This window comes from Carassius carassius, unplaced genomic scaffold (assembly GCF_963082965.1).
Source record: "Carassius carassius unplaced genomic scaffold, fCarCar2.1 SCAFFOLD_58, whole genome shotgun sequence".
Lineage (NCBI taxonomy): Eukaryota > Metazoa > Chordata > Actinopteri > Cypriniformes > Cyprinidae > Carassius > Carassius carassius.
Window position 1 is genome coordinate 1,315,001 of NW_026775030.1, and position 6,378 is coordinate 1,321,378.

Sequence of the window (6,378 nt, forward strand, 5' to 3'; positions counted from 1 at the left end):
CAGTACATCTGCAGTTTTTAGCTCATCTGTTATTTTCACACTCACAGGTTGTGCACCCAAGGATTGCCAGTGTGTTTCTGTTGACCATTGAAACTGAATGTTGTGCGTTTGTGTTCTGTGTAAAGATAAGCTCAACTTGTCCCACAGCTGCCTTCTTGTGGCCAGAATATGTAATGAAGTGTATTTTTGGAGCTTCCAGGGCCTTAAACACTGCTGGATATAACATCACATGCAGAACTTCAATCTGTTTCTCTTTGTGTTTCTGTGCTGCACATTTCTGATCAGTGGTCCAGCATAGAAATCATCTTTTTCATCAACTCATCTTGTTATACTGCCTGTATTTTCCTGGTGGACATTAGTGTTTTGCAATGTGTGTGTGTGTGTGTGTGTGTGCTTCACATGTTTCTCCATAAGCTGGGCACATGTTGAAAATGTCATGTTTGCTTCACGGTAACATGTTCATCTGGTTTGACGCTTGAGCTCGTTGGTCTGACACGCGTTGAGCACTTTTGTCGAGGTGAGGTCCGCCTCATGCAATGAACACGATGGTCTCTAACGCTGATGAGTGTATCAGCCAAACTCCTCGACTTCTGCCTTGTGTTGAGATCTGTCACACATGAATCCAGTGTTTCTTCTGGGCCTTGTGCTCTCACGAAAAATGCTGCCAAAGTGTCTTTCTGGGTTGACCTCATTTATGTCTAAAAAAAACACACACACACAAAGATGACCTTTATGTTTACATGTATTTTCTGTTTCCATTACTTCCTGTGTTTAGTTCAGGTTTCCTTAGTTTCTGATTTGTTTACACAGTTACTCAGTGGTTTCCATGGTTACTTGTTGATTTTGCTCACCTGTTGCTTGTTTAGTTTGATAGTTTGAGTTCTGAGTTGACTTCCCCTGAGATGGGAAACTCTGAGTTTTCGATTTCAGAAGAGCTGAACAGAGTTAGTTCAAGCCACTCTGAGTATGTTGACTCTGAGTTTAGTGACTCTATGAAAAGCCATGATCAATGGAGCGCCGAGATTATGATTCACCATGGCAACAGCTCACAAAAACAAGACTTCCGCGTACTACGCAATATGTAACTTTAATTCGTAATCACTGTTATTATATCAGAGGTGAAAACTGGCAGAACAGTAAGTTATTGAACTTATCTCCATTTTCATGGTAGGCTATCCCACGAGCAAAATAAAAAATAAACATTAAAACATAATTCAGTCAGGTAAAAAGTGTAAAAGGTTCATGGGTGTAGACATGACTTAACAAACATTTGAAATATATAATTCTGTGTCTATTTCAATGTGCAGCGGCTTTTTCCACATTGTCTAATGCTCTTTCAATCAATTAAGCTAAATGTTTTTTAATCCAACATACATTTCTTAATTAGTGTAATGAAATAAACATTTGTCTTCTAACTCGTAAAATGCAAGCAGAGCCTGCACCAGCATCACTGACAGATGAAGAGGAGATGGCCACAATACCATTATTAAAATCCAACAGGGAAAAGATTGGTAGGAAATAAAGATGACCAAGTTAATTGTGAATAATTTGTGTTTAACGACGCTTTACAGTAATCAGTTTCATTTTCGGAAAGTGTGACAATAGGAATATGCTTGTGTCATCAATGCATCCAACCACACTGGAAAACCTAAAGGAAATTCTAATTATTGGGTTACTTCCAGAGGTCACAGCAAGATGTTATCAAGTGAACATCATTTAAAATGGGTACTCAGATAAACATGCATGTGGATATGGCAAATAAAGTAAAATAAATTCCTCTCCTTATGTAAATCTAACTCCCCAATGAGGTATTTAAACAATGCTTATGCTTTACAAATGGGGAGGAGACCAAAATAAACTCTGGGTTTACTGACGAAATCCTGCTTGCAACCAGGTTAGGGTCACAGAGTTACAATGGTAACTTACTGAGAGGTTTAGTTTTGTCTTTTACTGGTAACGAAAACACAGAGTTTCCCTTTTCTGGGGTTAACAAACTCTAACAAACTCATGTTGGTTCAGATGCTTGACCAGCACAATGCCTTGAACGTTTGAATTCTGTGTATGGCTCAGTGGAAGATGGAGATGAGTCAAGTCAAGTCACCTTTATTTATATATCGCTTTAAACAAAATACATTGTGTCAAAGCAACTGAACAACATTCATTAGGAAAACAGTGTGTCAATAATGCAAAATGATAGTTAAAGGCAGTTCATCATTGGATTCAGTTATGTCATCTCTGTTCAGTTAAATAGTGTCTGTGCATTTATTTGCAATCAAGTCAACGATATCGCTGTAGATGAAGTGACCCCAACTAAGCAAGCCAGAGGCGACAGCGGCAAGGAACCGAAACTCCATCGGTGACAGAATGGAGAAAAAAACCTTGGGAGAAACCAGGCTCAGTTGGGGGGCCAGTTCTCCTCTGACCAGACGAAACCAGTAGTTCAATTCCAGACTGCAGCAAAGTCAGATTGTGCAGAAGAATCATCTGTTTCCTGTGGTCTTGTCCTGGTGCTCCTCTGAGACAAGGTCTTTACAGGGGATCTGTATCTGGGGCTCTAGTTGTCCTGGTCTCCGCTGTCTTTCAGGGATGTAGAGGTCCTTTCTAGGTGCTGATCCACCATCTGGTCTGGATACGTACTGGATCCGGGTGACTGCAGTGACCCTCTGATCTGGATACAGACTGGATCTGGTGGCTACGGTGACCTCGGAATAAGAGAGAAACAGACTAATATTAGCGTAGATGCCATTCTTCTAATGATGTAGCACGTACATCGGGTGTTAGGGGAAGTGTTCCCGGTTCCGGTTTACCTAATTAATGCAGCCTAAAAATCCTTTAACAGATTTGGATATTAAAAGCATATTAGTATGTTATGTGTATGCCAGGTTAAAGAGATCGGTCTTTAATCTAGATTTAAACTGCAAGAGTGTGTCTGCCTCCCGAACAATGTTAGGTAGGTTATTCCAGAGTTTAGGCGCCAAATAGGAAAAGGATCTGCCGCCCGCAGTTGATTTTGATATTCTAGGTATTATCAAATTGCCTGAGTTTTGAGAACGTAGTGGACGTAGAGGATTATAATGTAAAAGGAGCTCATTCAAATACTGAGGTGCTAAACCATTCAGGGCTTTATAAGTAATAAGCAATATTTTAAAATCTATACGATGTTTGATAGGGAGCCAGTGCAGTGTTGACAGGACCGGGCTAATATGGTCATACTTCCTGGTTCTAGTAAGAACTCTTGCTGCTGCATTTTGGACTAGCTGTAGTTTGTTTACTAAGCGTGCAGAACAACCACCCAATAAAGCATTACAATAATCTAACCTTGAGGTCATAAATGCATGGATTAACATTTCTGCATTTGACTTGCTCTGCTTCATTTTTTTTTTGCAGGAAGGTGCTCAATTGAGCAGACACAACTTTTTCTAAAATTTTAGACATAAATGGAAGATTTGAAATAGGCCTATAATTTGCCAGTACACTAGGATCTAGTTTTGGTTTCTTAATAAGAGGCTTGATAACCGCCAGCTTGAATGGTTTTGGGACGTGACCTAAAGATAATGACGAGTTAATGATATTGAGAAGCGGTTCTTCGGCTACAGGTAACAGCTCTTTTAGTAATTTAGTGGGTACAGGATCTAATAAACATGTTGTTGGTTTAGATACAGTGATAAGTTTATTTAGTTCTTCCTGTCCTATGGTTGTAAAGCACTGCAGTTTATCTTTGGGTGCGATGGATGAAACTGAAGTGTTAGACGCTGTAGAATCTACATTCGCTATTGTATTTCTAATGTTATCTATTTTATCAGTGAAGAAATTCATAAAGTCATTACTATTTAACGTTGGTGGAATATTTGAATCAGGTGGCGTCTGGTAATTTGTTAATTTAGCCACTGTGCTAAATAAAAACCTTGGATTGTTTTGGTTATTTTCAATGAGTTTGTGGATATGCTCTGCCCTAGCAGTTTTTAGAGCCTGTCTATAGCTGGACATACTGTTTTTCCATGCAATTCTAAAAACTTCCAAGTTAGTTTTTCTCCATTTGCGTTCAAGACTACGAGTTACTTTCTTGAGAGAGTGAGTATTACTGTTATACCATGGCACAGTACGTTTTTCTCTAACCTTTTTCAATTTGATGGGGGCAACAGCTTCTAATGTATTAGAGAAAATAGTGCCCATGTTGTCAGTAATTTCGTCTAATTCATGTGTATTTTTGGGTACAAATAGCAGTTGAGATAGATCAGGCAGGTTATTTGCGAATCTGTCTTTGGTGGCTGGAACAATAGTTCTGCCCAGACGGTAACGCTGAGACATATAGTTAATAATAATAATAATAATAATAATAATAAACTTTATTTTATATAGCACCTTTAAAAACAGCATCTCAAAGCACTTTACATAAAAACAGGAAATTAAAAAATACACATTACAGTGCAGGCAGTTAAAAAAACTAACCAAACAATAAATTAAAAAGCCAATATAATAACAAACAAAGTAATCACACGAGTCACATAAAAGCTACCCTAAAAAAAGTATGTTTAAGGGATGATTTAAAAACACTGCATTCCTAATCTCAGAGGGCAGGGAATTCCACAATTTAGGAGTCAAAGAAGAGAAAGTCTGATCACCCATAGTTTTTAATATCAGTGATACACAGCATGCACGATACAAGGAAATGGTCTGTAATATCATCACATTGGGGTACAATATCTATAGCAGTAAGATCGATTCCATGCGATATAATTAGATCTAGTGTATGATTAAAACGATGAGTGGGCCCGGTGACATTTTGCTTGACTCCAAAAGAGTTTATTAGGTCAGTAAACGCAAGTCCTAATGCATCATTTGTATTATCAACGTGAATATTAAAATCTCCCATGATTAGCGCCTTATCAACTGTAACTAGAAGGTCTGAGAGGAAATCTGCAAATTCTTTTAGAGGAACTATCAATGCCAGGGTGGGGACTTCAGCTTCCATACCAAGGAATTCTTTGGGACACTTTCGATTGAGTTCCACATAACCCAGATAAGGAACTGTCTGGTCATTGGCTCTTTCACCTTATAGCAGGTGTTCTATTGATTTCATGGGATGTCTGGATATATATCTTTCATAATAGGACATTGGAATTGTGGTTACCTATGATCCGGTATCTAAAAGACAGCTTACTTCTCTTCCTTCAATGTGGATCTTTGCAGTGCACCTGGTTCCTACAAATCCTGAAGGTAATTTACAACATGGATTTCCATAGACATTCTGGTTGTGGCCATGTTTCTTTGGGCAATGTTCACTTTTTCCAGTCTCTGTCCACCCCACAACCGAGACTGATTTCAGTTTAAATTATGTGAGCTAGAAGAATTCTTTAAGTCCTAAGCAGCTTGTCTATCCTTAGCTCACTGCGCTTTTCTTATCTCTACAAGAGTTTGGATCAGTCTGACAACTGACTGCTAGATGGCCATCTTCTCCACACTGGAAGCAATAACCAAGACGAGGTCTGTTGGTAGGATTCCAGGTGGGTATTTCCTGTTTATTCATCTCTGGTTTCATTATCTTAGGTTTGTATTTCACAGGGAAGTTTCTAGAAGCTGGAGAGTCAAACTGTTGTCCCAGTAACCTCCAGAATTGGTTGAGAAGACAGCTATTCCGTTCAGCATCTGTAACACCACCTCACCTGATTAACATTAAGCAGTACACCTGCAAAGCGTTAGCACTCGTTAGCTTGTCATTAGCGTTTTCATTCGAACCTATCGCTGTTTTCTTTTCTCCTCTCCTCTCTCTCTCGCTCCAGTTTTTCACAAGTTCATCAAACAACCGCAGTAAGAATATTTCATCAAGCACGGTGAGTAATGGCTTCTCCTGCTATTGTTATTTGCACCTCTTGCCACATGTACAGTTTATCTATCTCTGTCGCTGATGAGGGATTCACATGTGATAAATGCAGGGAAATAGTTAGGCTGACAGAGAAGATTTCAGAATTAGAGACACGCATCCAAACTTTAATTGAGGACAGTAAGAATGTTAGGGCTCTAGATACGGCTTTGGATGCGTCTAGCTCAGGGATTCCTGTACATTGTTCGGTTCCGGAAACAGAGCCCCAGCAGCAGGGCAACTGGGTGACGGTGAGGCAGCGTAGTCGTGGGTCAAAACACCGCTCTTCTGTTCCCATCAAAACATTAAACAGGTTCTCCCCACTCAGTGATGCACCCACTGAGAAACCTGATGAAAGTGCTCTAGTTATTGGTGATTCTATTGTACGGAACGTGAATATAGAGACTCCAGCCACCATAGTCAAATGTTTACCGGGAGCCAGAGCGCCTGACATCTTGGCAAATTTAAAAGTGCTGGCTAATGCTAAACGTAAAAACAGTAAGATTGTTGTACAAGGA